We start from the raw sequence: 18,148 nt of genomic DNA on the forward strand, positions 1-18,148 counted from the left end.
TTTTCAAACTATTCCTACTGTGCCTACGAGACTCCACAATAATGTTTGTTTTAATGTTACCTACGATTTGAAACGTCACCCGTCAAAATCCAACGATAATCATGGTTTTTAGATATAATTTTGAGTATGAAAATGGAAAAATGATATACTCAGTATCAGATTGTAACACATTTTTAAAACTATTGACTCTGTTGCACTGACACTAATCACGAATATTTGTCTCAATTTTCTTAACGTTTTAAAACCGTCCCCATCAAAATCCATTGGTTTTTACCGTTTATATGACATAATGTTGTTATCGAAAATTCAGCCTATGCTAACTGTCAGGCACATTATATGGGATATTTTTCAAACTGTTCCTTCTGTGCCTACGAGACTCCACAATAATGTTTGTTTTAATGTTACCTACGATTTGAAACGTCACGAGTCAAAATCCAACGATAATCATGGTTTTTAGAAATAATTTTGAGTCAGAAAATGGAAAAATGATATACTCAGTATCAGATTGTAACACATTTTTAAAACTATTGACTCTGTTGCACAGACACTAATCACGAATATTTGTCTCAATTTTCTTAACGTTTTAAAACCGTCCCCATCAAAATCCACTGGTTTTTACCGTTTATATGACATAATGTTGTTATCGAAAATTCAGCCTATGCTAACTATGCTAACTATTCAGCCTATGCTAACCTAAAATGTAGTTCTTTAAGTATGGGATTTTCCCTCGACAAAAGGTAAGTACATTACATTTACTAGAGTTATGCTTCAATGAATTGTTATCACTCCAGTCAGCAAGAGAGGTTAAACAACTCTGAAGAACCAACGACCTTCAGATACTAGCCTGTCAAGTTCCTTCTCAACCTTTCCTTTGAATGAAATAGGAACTTGCCGTGGCTCGCAAAAAATTGGTTTCACACCCTCTTTTAATGCCGATTGTATTTTCCACATTAAAATGTGATCACATAATAATGATTAGCCGATACGAAAACAAATAACCGCCACGTCATTTTCTCATACCCTCGACTAACAGCTGATTTCATAAATGAGATTTTCAATGCGTATCATATGTACATCCACGGTTTACTATGATTTTTAAAAGTAAATAAAGCGAGTATTTATAATTGCGAGTCAATATTCCGTTAAATACAGAAAAATATATGAAATATCTAATGTTTACGGAAATTGCTACCCAAGTTTTTCATACTAGGTTGGGCGGAGCTTGGCAAGACTCCCATTGCGAAAAAAAATATTACAACGCTTCATTTGGAATACGGTCTCGTTGCAATGATGACCCGCAGAATAGCATGTGCTATTTATTGCGACTCATGTACAGAATAAGAGCCCAAAAGCATTGTCTTGTGGTGGCTAGGATATAGTCTGCTGAAAGTAAGGAATTCGGCATTGTCTTGTTTCTCGTTCGGGGCCCGAACGTCGCTTGTTTTTCCCGTCAGCTGTCGGATTACCGGGGTCAAAAAAGCAGCCGTTCTCATATCACGGGATTAATACATTTTCGTTCCAATTTGTGGATTATTCGGCTATCCCGATCGATTCGACGTAACTTTCAATTTTTACGAATGACGAATTTAGGCATCATATCCCTGTGTTGTCGAGGTTATCAAAATAATGAAAGCAGTACTTCCAAGAGCAGGCACCTTTTGCGAAGTTACGTCTCCGGGAAAATTTTCGGTGGTACAAAATCTCTGTAACGAGTGTTAAATAAATGCCTTTGATGTTAACTACAGATTACGTGTTATGATTGCATTTCTACACTGGAGTTTATTACTGATGTAGTCGAGTTATCGTATTGCCTGTTCTACGACCGGCAAATGTGATTGCATGATATCGTTCGTTAAGAGATGATGTGTTTTTGATTAATTTTGAATTAGCTACGTCTTCTGTTCATGGGGATGGATCGGTGGTTTGAAGTGGTGTCGATATATTTTGAATGTGCAATGGAAGTTGGCGGGAATACGTGCTTTTATTATTGTCAATTTTTCAGGTTGAACTGTGATGAGCCGATCGCCGCCGACAACCTGTAAATATACCCTTGGGAAACATAAATGCATTTCAACTGTTGAATGGCTGTTGGGTAATTTTAAGAAAGCAAGTGACGGTCTTACGAGGAATCCTGCCCGAGTCTTAGAAGTGAAGTTTTGTTGTGATCGGTGCATTTTGAAGTTTTTCTGTGAAAGTATTAAAGAAATGCGTGTGACCGTGAAGTGAGCAGTGTGCAAGTGATTAAATGATCAAGTTTTAAATGCATGTGTACAACAGTGCTTATTATTAGTGTAGTTTAGTTGCATGTTAAGAAATATTGTGTTGCATCATACAGCCACATACTCCACATTGGGTTCCCAGATTTGCATGTTGACACGATGACAACTTTGTGAACATTTATGGGATATTTTTCAAACTATTCATTCTGTGGCTACCAAACTCCACAAAAATGTTCGTGTAAACGTTACCTACGTTTTGAATTGTCTCCCGTCCAAATCCCTCGGTAATTATGGCTTAAACAAATAATTTTCTGTATGACACATGTAATGTTATTTTTTCACCGGCAGATTGTAACATATTAATTAAACCATAAATTCAATCGCACTGACACTCGTCACGAACAATTGCCTTATTTCTCCTATTCTTTTAAAACTTGTCCCACTAAAATCCGATGCTTCTAACGGTTTATAAGATATAATGTTTATATTGGAAAATCAACCTTTTGAAAATATCAGTCACTTGAAATAGGATATTTTTGAAATTACTAACTCTAGGGTTACGAAACTCTTCAATAACGTTTGTATCATTATTATCTACGTTTTAAAGCGTCTCCCATCAAGATCCCACGGCAACTATGGTTTTCATGAATAATTTTGAGTTTGACATTTGGAATTTCAGTTTCTCAGCCACTGAGTGTAACATATTAATTAAACCATTAATTCAATCGCACTGACACTCGTCACGAACAATTGCCTTATTTCTCCTATTCTTTTAAAACTAGTCCCATCAAAATCCGTTGGTTTTTACTGTTCATAAGATATAATGTTTATATCGGAAAATCAGCCTTTGCAAAATATCAGTCACTTGAAATGAGATGTTTTTGAAATTACTAACTCTAGGGTTACGAAACTCTACAATAACGTGTGTATAATTATTATCTACGTTTTAAAGCGTCTCCCATCAAAATCCCACGGTAACTATGGTTTTTATGAATAACATTGTGTTTGACTCTACGAATTTCATGTTGACAGACAGGGATTGCAACATATTAATTAAACCATTAATTCAATCGCACTGACACTCGTCACGAACAATTGCCTTATTTCTCCTATTCTTTTAAAACTAGTCCCATCAAAATCCGTTGGTTTTTACTGTTCATAAGATATAATGTTTATATCGGAAAATCAGCCTTTGCAAAATATCAGTCACTTGAAATGAGATGTTTTTGAAATTACTAACTCTAGGGTTACGAAACTCTACAATAACGTGTGTATAATTATTATCTACGTTTTAAAGCGTCTCCCATCAAAATCCCACGGTAACTATGGTTTTTATGAATAACATTGTGTTTGACTCTACGAATTTCATGTTGACAGACAGGGATTGCAACATATTAATTAAACCATTAATTCAATCGCACTGACACTCGTCACGAACAATTGCCTTATTTCTCCTATTCTTTTAAAACTAGTCCCATCAAAATCCGTTGGTTTTTACTGTTCATAAGATATAATGTTTATATCGGAAAATCAGCCTTTGCAAAATATCAGTCACTTGAAATGAGATGTTTTTGAAATTACTTACTCTAGGGTTACGAAACTCTACAATAACGTGTGTATAATTATTATCTACGTTTTAAAGCGTCTCCCATCAAAATCCCACGGTAACTATGGTTTTTATGAATAACATTGTGTTTGACTCTACGAATTTCATGTTGACAGACAGGGATTGCAACATATTAATTAAACCATTACTTCAATCGCACTGACACTCGTCACGAACAATTGCCTTATTTCCGTTTTCGTCTTAAAGCTTGTCTCGTCAAAATCCGCTGGTTTTTACGGTTTATAGAACATAATTTTGATATTGGAATTTTAGCCATTGCAATATCTCGGGCACTTCTAATGGGATATATTTTAAACTAATGAATCTAAGGCTACAAAACTCGACACTAATGTATGCTTTAATATATTTTTCTTTGTCTGATACACTTTGCCATTATCTTTTGTTTGTGTAGAATTCCATTTTAATCATATTATTTGAACGGCGATATGCATGCATCGCGCCCGCGTCAACTTGGCCCAAACGTTTTTCATGGCAACGAAACTCGGGAGATTAAGACGGGATTTGGAGAAATTTACTATTGATCATCAAGTGTAATTTAACTCATTGCCGAAATCTTCCCTTTTTTTCAACCCTTGATCGTTTACTGAGATTACTGTCGTAATAACGACAAGGGTCTCCAGGTTTACGTAACGGGGGAAAAAGTTTTGGGCCAAGCTAACGCCCTATGATAATTTCTTCTGGATATCGGGTGGAATAATTAAAAAATTTCGATTCTGACGGCAATGATATTTTATGGGAATGGAAGGTGTGAATATGTGATAAATTTAATAGTCATCCTGAGTACATCGGTCGAGAAATGTAATTTCGAGGTGAAAAGTTTGACATAGGAGTTTTTCCGAGTGATGGCATGAAATATGAAAAAACATTAATTTTCTTTGGAACGTCAGTTAGGATATTTTTTAAAGTTGTGAATGATGAAACTCGGTGGAAATACTATTTTAATAACACTTGACGACACGTACTGATGGATGACAGACTAGTGAGTTCATGAATGGCACTGTTATTTCCAGCACCATATGTTAACAACTTGCCGTGAAGTTTATTATAAAACATTGACTTCTAATCTGTATGCGTAGACATGCTCATACATTTTTTAACTTTATTTCAGGTTCGCGTCCCCTGCTGTGGCCCCAGTTTTGCTGAGCCAGAAGTTTGCCTGTCCATGTTGGTCTCCAAGTTGGACTTGCCATCGGCTCTTGAAGCTATACAAGTTCAAGATTAACTTCGATGGGTAACCACGACAGTGTTGCTGAATGCTGACGAAGAAATTAACCTTTGCCAATATCATTTGTTTTTGTAGAATTCCATTTTAATCACATTATTTGCAACAACATATCACGGTCCAATCTCCAAATGCAAACCTGAGGTCTATCTCCCAAACTAATAAGTCGATCGTTCTGAAACTTTAAATTCACCATCTATTAGGTTATGCGAACGTTTTCATACGTCTCCTGTCAAAAAAGGAATTAAATTCTGTATTTCAAGGAAAATTTCAAATTCACTCCTGAAACGTTTTCTGTTCCCTGACATCTCCTGACATTTAAGTTAAACTATTTTATGGATCGATCCCAAACTACCCACGTTGGTAGTGCCCTTAACGGTCATCGTTTAAAACCATGTTTCATTTAAATAATTGGGTAATTATGTCTCGTGTGGCGAAAAAAGTTTTTGCTTCAAAAATGGCTTGCGCTCCCAGAAAGTAACGTCAACCTGATATTTATCTCCCAAACTAATAAGTCGATCCTTCTGGAACTCCACATTTTCATCTGTTACGGTGGAAGGAACGATCCAAACAGCTCCTGTCTGAATCCCTCTTAAATTACTGTTTTTAAACACATGTTTTTAATTTTGCAAGCGAAAAATTGGATTTTTCAAACACATCCTCTCAGATTTATCTTAAACTACTCGAACCCCAGGGACTGAATTCACCACGATTTGATACTCACATTATTGTGGACGATTTAAAACAAATTTCATCAGAATCGGTTCGTAATTGACCATTCTAGCACGAAATATAATTTTGGCCACATCACGCTGAAAACGTCAAACAGAAAACTGAAGTTATTTTAGGAACTCATAAGTCGATCGTTCTGAAACTTTAAATTCACCATCTATTAGGTTATGCGAACGTTTTCATACGTCTCCTGTCAAAAAAGGAATTAAATTCTGTATTTCAAGGAAAATTTCAAATTCACTCCTGAAACGTTTACCGTTCCCTGACATCTCCTGACATTTAAGTTAAACTATTTTATGGATCGATCCCAAACTACCCACGTTGGTAGTGCCCTTAACGGTCATCGTTTAAAACCATGTTTCATTTAAATAATTGGGTAATTATGTCTCGTGTGGCAAAAAAAGTATTTGCTTCAAAAATGGCTTGCGCTCCCAGAAAGTAACGTCAACCTGATATTTATCTCCCAAACTAATAAGTCGATCCTTCTGAAACTCCACATTTTCATCTGTTACGGTGGAAGGAACGATCCAAACAGCTCCTGTCTGAATCCCTCTTAAATTACTGTTTTTAAACACATGTTTTTAATTTTGCAAGCGAAAAATTTAATTTTTCAAACACATCCTCTCAGATTTATCTTAAACTACTCGAACCCCAGGGACTGAATTCACCACGATTTGATACTCACATTATTGTGGACGATTTAAAACAAATTTCATCAGAATCGGTTCGTAATTGACCATTCTAGCACGAAATCTAATTTTGGCGACAAAATCCATCGCGCTGAAAATGTCAAACAGAAAACTGAAGTTATTTAAGGAACTCATAAGTCGATCGTTCTGAAACTTTAAATTCACCATCTATTAGGTTATGCGAACGTTTTCATACGTCTCCTGTCAAAAAAGGAATTAAATTCTGTATTTCAAGGAAAATTTCAAATTCACTCCTGAAACGTTTTCTGTTCCCTGACATCTCCTGACATTTAAGTTAAACTATTTTATGGATCGATCCCAAACTACCCACGTTGGTAGTGCCCTTAACGGTCATCGTTTAAAACCATGTTTCATTTAAATAATTGGGTAATTATGTCTCGTGTGGCGAAAAAAGTTTTTGCTTCAAAAATGGCTTGCGCTCCCAGAAAGTAACGTCAACCTGATATTTATCTCCCAAACTAATAAGTCGATCCTTCTGAAACTCCACATTTTCATCTGTTACGGTGGAAGGAACGATCCAAACAGCTCCTGTCTGAATCCCTCTTAAATTACTGTTTTTAAACACATGTTTTTAATTTTGCAAGCGAAAAATTGGATTTTTCAAACACATCCTCTCAGATTTATCTTAAACTACTCGAACCCCAGGGACTGAATTCACCACGATTTGATACTCACATTATTGTGGACGATTTAAAACAAATTTCATCAGAATCGGTTCGTAATTGACCATTCTAGCACGAAATATAATTTTGGCCACATCACGCTGAAAACGTCAAACAGAAAACTGAAGTTATTTTAGGAACTCATAAGTCGATCGTTCTGAAACTTTAAATTCACCATCTATTAGGTTATGCGAACGTTTTCATACGTCTCCTGTCAAAAAAGGAATTAAATTCTGTATTTCAAGGAAAATTTCAAATTCACTCCTGAAACGTTTACCGTTCCCTGACATCTCCTGACATTTAAGTTAAACTATTTTATGGATCGATCCCAAACTACCCACGTTGGTAGTGCCCTTAACGGTCATCGTTTAAAACCATGTTTCATTTAAATAATTGGGTAATTATGTCTCGTGTGGCGAAAAAAGTTTTTGCTTCAAAAATGGCTTGCGCTCCCAGAAAGTAACGTCAACCTGATATTTATCTCCCAAACTAATAAGTCGATCCTTCTGGAACTCCACATTTTCATCTGTTACGGTGGAAGGAACGATCCAAACAGCTCCTGTCTGAATCCCTCTTAAATTACTGTTTTTAAACACATGTTTTTAATTTTGCAAGCGAAAAATTGGATTTTTCAAACACATCCTCTCAGATTTATCTTAAACTACTCGAACCCCAGGGACTGAATTCACCACGATTTGATACTCACATTATTGTGGACGATTTAAAACAAATTTCATCAGAATCGGTTCGTAATTGACCATTCTAGCACGAAATCTAATTTTGGCGACAAAATCCATCGCGCTGAAAATGTCAAACAGAAAACTGAAGTTATTTAAGGAACTCATAAGTCGATCGTTCTGAAACTTTAAATTCACCATCTATTAGGTTATGCGAACGTTTTCATACGTCTCCTGTCAAAAAAGGAATTAAATTCTGTATTTCAAGGAAAATTTCAAATTCACTCCTGAAACGTTTTCTGTTCCCTGACATCTCCTGACATTTAAGTTAAACTATTTTATGGATCGATCCCAAACTACCCACGTTGGTAGTGCCCTTAACGGTCATCGTTTAAAACCATGTTTCATTTAAATAATTGGGTAATTATGTCTCGTGTGGCGAAAAAAGTTTTTGCTTCAAAAATGGCTTGCGCTCCCAGAAAGTAACGTCAACCTGATATTTATCTCCCAAACTAATAAGTCGATCCTTCTGAAACTCCACATTTTCATCTGTTACGGTGGAAGGAACGATCCAAACAGCTCCTGTCTGAATCCCTCTTAAATTACTGTTTTTAAACACATGTTTTTAATTTTGCAAGCGAAAAATTGGATTTTTCAAACACATCCTCTCAGATTTATCTTAAACTACTCGAACCCCAGGGACTGAATTCACCACGATTTGATACTCACATTATTGTGGACGATTAAAAACAAATTTCATCAGAATCGGTTCGTAATTGACCATTCTAGCACGAAATATAATTTTGGCCACATCACGCTGAAAACGTCAAACAGAAAACTGAAGTTATTTTAGGAACTCATAAGTCGATCGTTCTGAAACTCCACTCTCGTCTTTGTTTTAGTAAAAGGAACCTTTTAGACCTCTCAGGTCAAAATCCGTCTTCAATTACTGATTTTGCATTAATTTATTGTATCGAAACTGAAAATTTCATTTCTTATTTAACAAATCCTGAGATACGTTTTAAACCGTTTCATCCTTCGCACTTAAACTCGTCACAAACAATTCTCTTAATTTTCTTATCGTTTTAAAGCCGGTCCCACCAAAATCCATTGTTTTTTAAGGTTTCTAGGATATAATGTTGATTTTGAAAATTTAGTTTGCAAAATGCCAGGCACTTCAAATAGCATGTTTTTTAAATAAATCATTCTGAGGCTGTAACACTTCACAGTAATGTTTGTTTCTATAATATATGGATATAATAAAATAATACATGGACTCTTGTCCAAAGACCAGAGGGTGAGGTCATCATTAGCAACAATTGGGTTTTGAAATTGAAAAATTTGTGGTCTTGAGCAATCTTCGAAGGAATTGTTTTTGTAGATGATTCCGTCAGTCTATTCATACCATAATGTTAAAAAATCACTTGTTCACACTCTACTCTTGAGAAAACTTAAGAATACCGACTCGATTACTGCATTTTGTTATGACGAAAACGTAAATCAGAAAGTCACTACGACAGATCACGACAAGAATATATTGGCTGATTTCTGCTTCGCCTGTATATCGATGTCGTTGTAATAATCTCGGTGGATGCATAAAATTTTTTAAAAATTGCTTAACCCTAGATTTTTATAACCACCAGTCTGAATTATTCGTAATGTTCTCATACCCTCTACAAACAGCTGATTTCATAAATGAGCTTTTCGATGCGTATCATTATTACAGCCAAGGTTTAATATGATTTTTAAAAGTAAATAAAGCGAGTATTTATAATTACGAGTCAATATTCCGTTAAACACAGAAAAATATATGAAATGGTTATGTAAACTGCTACCCAAGTTTTTCATACTGGGAGAGGCGGAGCTTAGCAGTGGAATTCGGCAGTGTCTTGTTTCTCGTTCGGGGCCCGAACGTCGGATTACCGGGGTCAAAATAGCATCCGTTCTCATATCACGAGATTAATACGTTTTCCTTCCCATTCGTGGATTATTCGGCTATCCCGATCGATTGGACGTTAGTTTTTATTTTTACGAATGACGAATTTATCCATTATATGTCTTTTTCGTCGGGGTTATCAAACTAATGAAAGCAGTACTTCCAAGAGCAGGCACCGTCTGCTAACAGCGAAATTATGTCTCAAGAAAAAGTTTCGGCGGAGAAAATTCTCTGCAACCAGTATTAAATAAATGCCTTTGATGTTTTTCTACTGATTACGTGTTATAATTGCATGTCTACACTGGAGTTTAGTACTGATGTAGTCGAGTTCCTCGATTTGATGATTGCGTGATAGAATTGATTTAGTACCGTGACGAAGAAACTACATGTGATGCATTATATTTGGCTTCAGTTGATTGCTCTCTTTCCTATTCTCTCATCTCTGATGTTCACCATAAAACTTACAGCATGTAACGTGTTTCGTAGTCCAGAAACCCACGCCGCACCGTACCGATTTTGGAAAAAAAATTATAATGCAGTACTGGTTGCCTTCTCCTAACTTCAAACTCTAAGGCGATAATATGCTATACCGTCGAGACAGAAATGTAATTCTTATCTTTGTCAACACCATACAACGTGTGTGTACGACAATCACTTGGTTTCAGATTTTTAATCCCACAATGTACACTAAATTCCTGTCCTAAGTTTACTCCGAAATGCCACGCCGAGCAGTCGAGATGACGGAAAAAGCCGTTTATTTAACACAAAGTGGCCACCAAGCAATGTTTTACGTGTTATTTCACATCAACACACATTCTAGAACAAGATACACAGCAATTCGGATTTTTAAATACCATGTTATTCGGGAAATCCGTGTAAAACTTTGTACTTGAGTCGTGGACGTGAAAGAGTTGTAACGGTGACGGTGAGTTGTAAAAAGTTTTGGGCCAAGCTAACGCCCTATGATAATTTCTTCTGGATATCGGGTGGAATAATTAAAAAATTTCGATTCTGACGGCAAGTATATTTTATGGGAATGGAAGGTGTGAATATGTGATAAATTTAATAGTCATCCTGAGTACATCGGTCGAGAAATGTAATTTCGAGGAGAAAAGTTTGACATAGGAGTTTTTCCGAGTGATCGCATGAAATATGAAAACACATTAATTTTCTTTGGAACGTCACTTAGGATATTATTTAAAGTTAGGAAACTTAGGATTTTATTGGAAATATTGCCTTTGCAAAATATCAGGCACTTGAAAAGGGATATTTTTGAAATTATAAATGATATTGAGTTGGAATCTAGAAATGTCATGTTGACATCCTGAGATTGTAATATATAAGTCGTGTATTCACTAATAGCATGAACTAGCTTGTGTTATTTGAGAATATGATATACCTTGTACATTGCCATGAACAGCCTTTCAAACACCTGACAAATGCTGAACGACATTTCAACTTCATTCTTGTGTTTGGTTAATGTGTGAGATTTTACAACCTGTGAAAGTTACATGTATCGTTTTAATAGTCTCTGTAATTCCATTTCAGGTCTTGGAGGATCACATCGGATCTTACATCAGGGAGAATGTCGGTTATTTTAGGAAGCTTATGACTGGAATTGCTGTGCTGTACAATCCACATTTTCGAATATATCCTCGTTTAAACTACGAACACTATCACATACAAATATTTTTTTAACTAAAACTTTTTTAAACTAAATAATTATGCACACTGAATTGCAGTGACTTATAACTTCATGCATGGTACAATTGGAGAATGTTTCATGGTATATCTTCACTTGAAGGAAGGCTCTATTGACAGGAATTCAATTTAAGTGTGAGCCGAAGGGATATCGATATATGTCAGATTTTAACTTTCTTTCAGATTCACGTCCTCTGGCATGTAGGAACGGGTCTGTCCTGATCATTTAAACCACGTCTGCTGCATGAGAAGTTTGCCTGAAAGAAAGCCTGTGGTCTCCATGTCTTATGCTGTTGGAGTTATGTCCCATGCTGTTGGAGTCCTTGGTGAATGCTGACAAGGAAATATTTCTCTATGTGACAAACCTTTGCTGATATTATTTGAAACTGTTCATTTTGGTAGCACTTAAACTGCACAAAAAAATTTGAATTAATTACCCCAACGTTCTAAACTTGTCCGATCGAAATGCCTCTTGAATTTGGTTTCCACACAATGTCTAACATTCCATCACTAATCTTACTCTAGGAACTGGGACGTGCACATATGACAGTACATTATTCGAGCTATCGACTTTGTGGCACCAAAACTCCCCACAAATATTTGATTCGATCACATCAATGTTTTTAAATCCGTCCCACCATGATACTGAGTTGAAAATTTTCACGCGAAAAATCTGACCGGTGATAACTCTTGAGCTACAGTTTTAACCATGAGTCGCATCGCTCCCAAACTCTGCACGCATGTACTACACATAATTGTGATCGTTTTAAGACATATTTCGCCGAAATCCGTCGGTAATTATCCTATATATGGCAAAATAAGGTTTTGGGTCAAAATCCCTTCACGCTATACCCCAATACATATAAAACCACGGTTATCTCTGGAACTATAAATTCAATCGCTTGGAGACACTTCACTCTTATTTCTTTTAGTTCTATAGACCTTTTAAGCGTCTCCTGTCAAAATTCGCCTTGAATTACCTAATGCTACATATTTGTCCATTATACTGAGTTGAAAAATTTCACGCGAAAAATCTGACCGTTATAACTCTTGAGCTACAGTTTTAACCATGAGTCGCATCGCTCCCAAACTCTGCACGCATGTACTACACATAATTGTGATCGTTTTAAGACATATTTCGCCGAAATCCGTCGGTAATTATCCTATATATGGCAAAATAAGGTTTTGGGTCAAAATCCCTTCACGCTATACCCCAATACATATAAAACCACGGTTATCTCTGGAACTATAAATGCAATCGCTTGGAGACACTTCACTCTTATTTCTTTTAGTTCTATAGACCTTTTAAGCGTCTCCTGTCAAAATTCGCCTTGAATTACCTAATGCTACATATTTGTCCATTATACTGAGTTGAAAAATTTCACGCGAAAAATCTGACCGTTATAACTCTTGAGCTACAGTTTTAACCATGAGTCGCATCGCTCCCAAACTCTGCACGCATGTAGTACACATAATTGTGATCGTTTTAAGACATATTTCGCCGAAATCCGTCGGTAATTATCCTATATATGGCAAAATAAGGTTTTGGGTCAAAATCCCTTCACGCTATACCCCAATACATATAAAACCACGGTTATCTCTGGAACTATAAATGCAATCGCTTGGAGACACTTCACTCTTATTTCTTTTAGTTCTATAGACCTTTTAAGCGTCTCCTGTCAAAATTCGCCTTGAATTACCTAATGCTACATATTTGTCCATTATACTGAGTTGAAAAATTTCACGCGAAAAATCTGAACGGTGATAACTCTTGAGCTACAGTTTTAACCATGAGTCGCATCGCTCCCAAACTCTGCACGCATGTAGTACACATAATTGTGATCGTTTTAAGACATATTTCGCCGAAATCCGTCGGTAATTATCCTATATATGGCAAAATAAGGTTTTGGGTCAAAATCCCTTCACGCTATACCCCAATACATATAAAACCACGGTTATCTCTGGAACTATAAATGCAATCGCTTGGAGACACTTCACTCTTATTTCTTTTAGTTCTATAGACCTTTTAAGCGTCTCCTGTCAAAATTCGCCTTGAATTACCTAATGCTACATATTTGTCCATTATACTGAGTTGAAAAATTTCACGCGAAAAATCTGAACGGTGATAACTCTTGAGCTACAGTTTTAACCACGAGTCGCATCGCTCCCAAACTCTGCACGCATGTACTACACATAATTGTGATCGTTTTAAGACATATTTCGCCGAAATCCGTCGGTAATTATCCTATATATGGCAAAATAAGGTTTTGGGTCAAAATTTCGTCGTACCATATGGTTCAAACGCAAATCTGATGATATCGTAGGATCTAATAATGCTATCGTTTTCAAACTCAATGCACTTATTTATGATAGTACTATGAAGCTTTTAGTAGCCTCACCTCAATATCCCTCCATGATTACTGATTGTAAACATACATTTTGAATTTTACAAGTGAAAAATTCCATTTCTCAACCACATACCTCTCAGATATTTCCTAAACTACTCAAACCTCTGTGCCTAAACTCACTCACTACGATTAGATACTCACAATATTTTGGACGTTTTAAATTTAGTTTGAACCAAATCCGTTGATAATTAAGCATTCTAGCACCAAATCAAATATAATCAAATTGTGTCCATTCCGAGGGTTATTGCTTTTGGCTCCAAGGTGAATGGATGGCTTCATATACACTAGTTTCTATAACATTTTAGTGGTGATAGCACAATTTTATATCATAAATGTATAAAGAACTTGATATCTCAGCTCTTTCCATGCATGTAGACATCATCACAAGGAATTTTAGTGGCAGACTTTGAGAAACATGCATACACTGATTTGGTCTTATACTTAAACGATCCATTCTCCTCATATACATCCTGCAGGATTTAACGAGAACCTTTTCTTTAATACACTTTGCAGACAATGATTTAGAACCTTAATGTAATTTTTCTTTGATTAATCTGGCTTTGATGTTCCTTGAGTCTTCAGGTGCATGGGTCCAAATTATCTCCTTTAATTAAGGCTCCAATGTTTGGAATAAATTCAAACATTTTCAGGATAAAGTATCGTTTCTTTTTTACCATATTAAAATATTCAAACCTGAAATAGGACTCCTAAGTATTGGTTACCAAATTGGCACTCTTATGTATTAACCTGGGGTAAATGAACAGCCACCACTGATTGTATATTTTTGACACTGAATTAGAGATTCCATGGGCTATGAAAATCTTACCCTAGAGCCTGAGGAAAAAATATTGCTTTCAATGGTAATTCTCGGAATCAAATACATGGCCATTGCTTATGCTGTACAACACAGTGTGTTTTTGCTTGCCATAGGTGAATAAATTGTGTAACATGTGAGTGAGTGAGCTTTCTGACCAGAAAATATTTCAGCCTAGACGCCACAAGGGAAAAAAGAAGTTCGGTAGCTTGATATGGGCTGGATTTGGCAGCTTCAAAGAGTCAACCTTGACATGGTAAGGAAAACTCAAACTTGACATGAGTTAACATGCTATGTGGGTCGTATGGTGGCTGATGTAAATTAGAATAGCAAGAAACATTTCACAAACAAAGTTTGCAATATCAATCATTGATTGGTTCTATAATGTTTTTGGCATTACTGCACGTCTAGATTCTATATTTTCCATCAATTATTTCAGTCAGTTTAATGACTGTAATATAACCACGCAAGTTTTCGGCGTGGTGTACTCGAATTTTGTTTAAATTAATTATTTCCTGCAGTTAACTCAATCAAGACCGTTACTATTCACTTGATCACACTTTACTGTTGAATAAGTGATCCGATAACCTATTTTTAATCGTGAAAACTATTTTTTAAAGTGGTCGTAACGCCAAAACATCCGTTTTTGCAACCTCAGCTAGTCCATTGCTTAGATAATATGTTTCCGTCAGTCTATTCATACCATAATGTTAAAAAATCACTTGTTCACACTCTACTCTTGAGAAAACTTAAGAATACCGACTCGATTACTGCATTTTGTTATGACGAAAACGTAAATCAGAAAGTCACTACGACAGATCACGACAAGAATATATTGGCTGATTTCTGCTTCGCCTGTATATCGATGTCGTTGTAATAATCTCGGTGGATGCATAAAATTTTTTAAAAATTGCTTAACCCTAGATTTTTATAACCACCAGTCTGAATTATTCGTAATGTTCTCATACCCTCTACAAACAGCTGATTTCATAAATGAGCTTTTCGATGCGTATCATTATTACAGCCAAGGTTTAATATGATTTTTAAAAGTAAATAAAGCGAGTATTTATAATTACGAGTCAATATTCCGTTAAACACAGAAAAATATATGAAATGGTTATGTAAACTGCTACCCAAGTTTTTCATACTGGGAGAGGCGGAGCTTAGCAGTGGAATTCGGCAGTGTCTTGTTTCTCGTTCGGGGCCCGAACGTCGGATTACCGGGGTCAAAATAGCATCCGTTCTCATATCACGAGATTAATACGTTTTCGTTCCCATTCGTGGATTATTCGGCTATCCCGATAGATTGGACGTTAGTTTTTATTTTTCCGAATGACGAATTTATCCATTATATGTCTTTGTCGTCGGGGTTAACAAACTAATGAAAGCAGTACTTCCAAGAGCAGGCACCGTCTGCTAACAGCGACATTATTATGTCTCAAGAAAAAGTTTCGGCGGTGAAAATTCTCTGCAACTAGTATTAAATAAATGCCTTTGATGTTTTTCTACTGATTACGTGTTATAATTGCATGTCTACACTGGAGTTTAGTACTGATGTAGTCGAGTTCCTCGATTTGATGATTGCGTGATAGAATTGATTTAGTACCGTGACGAAGAAACTACATGTGATGCATTATATTTGGCTTCAGTTGATTGCTCTCTTTCCTATTCTCTCATCTCTGATGTTCACCATAAAACTTACAGCATGTAAGGTGTTTCGTAGTCCAGAAACCCACGCCGCACCGTACCGATTTTGGAAAAAAAAATTATAATGCAGTACTGGTTGCCTTCTCCTAACTTCAAACTCTAAGGCGATAATATGCTATACCGTCGAGACAGAAATGTAATTCTTATCTTTGTCAACACCATACAACGTGTGTGTACGACAATCACTTGGTTTCAGATTTTTAATCCCACAATGTACACTAAATTCCTGTCCTAAGTTTACTCCGAAATGCCACGCCGAGCAGTCGAGATGACGGAAAAAGCCGTTTATTTAACACAAAGTGGCCACCAAGCAATGTTTTACGTGTTATTTCACATCAACACACATTCTAGAACAAGATACTCAGCAATTCGGATTTTTAAATACCATGTTATTCGGGAAATCCGTGTAAAACTTTGTAGTTGAGTCGTGGACGTGAAAGAGTGTTAACGGTGACATTTGAAAATTTTTTCCGACCTTAAAAGTACGTGCTGGATGCATGAAATTCATTCCGAATACGTGTAATGTGGTGCTCTTTTGGAATCCGAAAGAAAATTGGAGACTTTCGCCTTACTTCTTGAATTATAAATGAAAGACGCGTTGAAATGCCCAAAATAGTGGTTCCGACGACCATTGAATAATTTTTAAAAATAGGAAGGATGCGTGCTGGAGAGTCAATATTCATAGGACATGAGCGTATAGTAATGATAATTGCGAATTTAAAAGAAACTGAACGAAAATCGGCCTAGTGGGAGGGGAAAAAAATGGAAAGTGACGTTTCCAAGTGTCCCAAAGAAAAGTGGGGGGGGGTAATGTTTAAAAAATTCACCGTGGCCAGAGTTTTGCAGATATTTGAAAAATACCAACGGGGTCGTGTTTCGCAGGCATGTAACTAAAGCTTTTGTGAAAACGGGGTCGAAATTCGGAAGGAGTAAAATTTGCGCACTTGTCTTCCGTCGAGTAAAAAAACCGAGTGCGCCGCTGTTGTGAACTTACTCGATTTTTTGGATGACTCGATGTTCGAAGTACAGTACTGCGTTTGGGGTACTTCCCGAGCAGGTAAAAATCTGAAACCGGTGTCGTTCGTTCGGGGAAGGTGCTGGAAAGGGAATTGCGTCGAGAAATGGTGTGAAAAAAAATTATTTCAGGAGATTTAGAAGGGGAGATATAATAACCTTCATAAGGTGACCGCTGAAGTCGCAAAAGTCGCCTCCGGCGGGTTGCGGTTGGCGTGAAAAATACATGTCCGAGTGATTTTGGGAGAGGAGAATACCGGCCGTAATGCCTCAAATGTGAATTCGGTATGCGAGGAGCGGTTGTTTGGATTAAGGTCGTCGAAATTTTTTGTAAACGATATGTGGTTGGAGGCTGACATCACTCGGTGAGAGTGAATGGGGGGGGGACGACTTTTTGCCGGTATGGCTACAGAATTTTTGGAAATTCCTGGCTCCTGGGACCGTGGCATGCTGTCGTCCTCGGCCGGGCGGGGAAGGGCGGAGGGGGGGGGGGGGAAGAGGGGCGGAAGGCCTGGAGGTGAGGCGACATTCCTGGGAGGCATTTTTCTCTTCCCCTCTGCCGCCGCAATTCATGTGTGATTTTGCAAAATTATGTTTGGCGTAGATTATCTTAAATGCGGGAAGGCGTTATTTGGATGAAGTGTATAATATTTGATTGGTATTTGTCAACTTACAGGCCACAGCAGCCCCATGAAAACTACTGAAATCGAAAGGATAAT

The 18,148-nt window shown here is 36.7% G+C and overlaps 1 non-coding gene across 19 annotated transcripts in view; it reads left to right on the forward strand.

Annotated features, from left to right (window-relative positions):
* Positions 1–18,148, forward strand: part of LOC124173581 — a 289,573-nt gene that overhangs the window by 234,571 nt on the left and 36,854 nt on the right. For 3 of the 19 annotated variants that reach the window (XR_006868628.1, XR_006868633.1, XR_006868630.1), the window contains 2 exons: positions 2,003–2,503; positions 4,955–5,077. This is a non-coding gene — a transcript (uncharacterized LOC124173581). The other 16 variants (XR_006868642.1, XR_006868643.1, XR_006868641.1 and 13 more) reach the window with 13 other exon arrangements.

The sequence above is a fragment of the Ischnura elegans genome, unplaced genomic scaffold (genome assembly GCF_921293095.1).
Source record: "Ischnura elegans unplaced genomic scaffold, ioIscEleg1.1, whole genome shotgun sequence".
Classification (NCBI taxonomy): domain Eukaryota; kingdom Metazoa; phylum Arthropoda; class Insecta; order Odonata; family Coenagrionidae; genus Ischnura; species Ischnura elegans.